The sequence below is a fragment of the Penaeus monodon genome, chromosome 21 (genome assembly GCF_015228065.2).
Source record: "Penaeus monodon isolate SGIC_2016 chromosome 21, NSTDA_Pmon_1, whole genome shotgun sequence".
In the NCBI taxonomy this organism is placed as follows: Eukaryota; Metazoa; Arthropoda; class Malacostraca; order Decapoda; family Penaeidae; genus Penaeus; species Penaeus monodon.
In genome coordinates, this window is record NC_051406.1 from 19,560,454 (window position 1) to 19,560,751 (window position 298).

The following is a 298-nucleotide window of genomic DNA, read 5'->3' on the forward strand; positions in this document are numbered from 1 at the left end:
TAATATACTGGAAAAACAGAGGGGAATTTTTCTAGAGCCGACACCAAACTCCACTATTCGAGCTGCCTCCTGCCCCAGACTCTGCTTGCTGCTCATTAAACCTAATATTTCAGCTTGCTTGTGTACTCTCGGTTATTTGCCTCCTGTTTTGATGAAGTGTATAATATCCAAACATACACAGATAATCCCGCTTGTGTCAGCTCGGCCGAGCCTACCTTACTTCTGTATTTGCATATTCTTTGACAGTGTCAGCCTCGGTTAGTGCTACCAAAAGAAGTATGACTGTTGAGAAGTATTT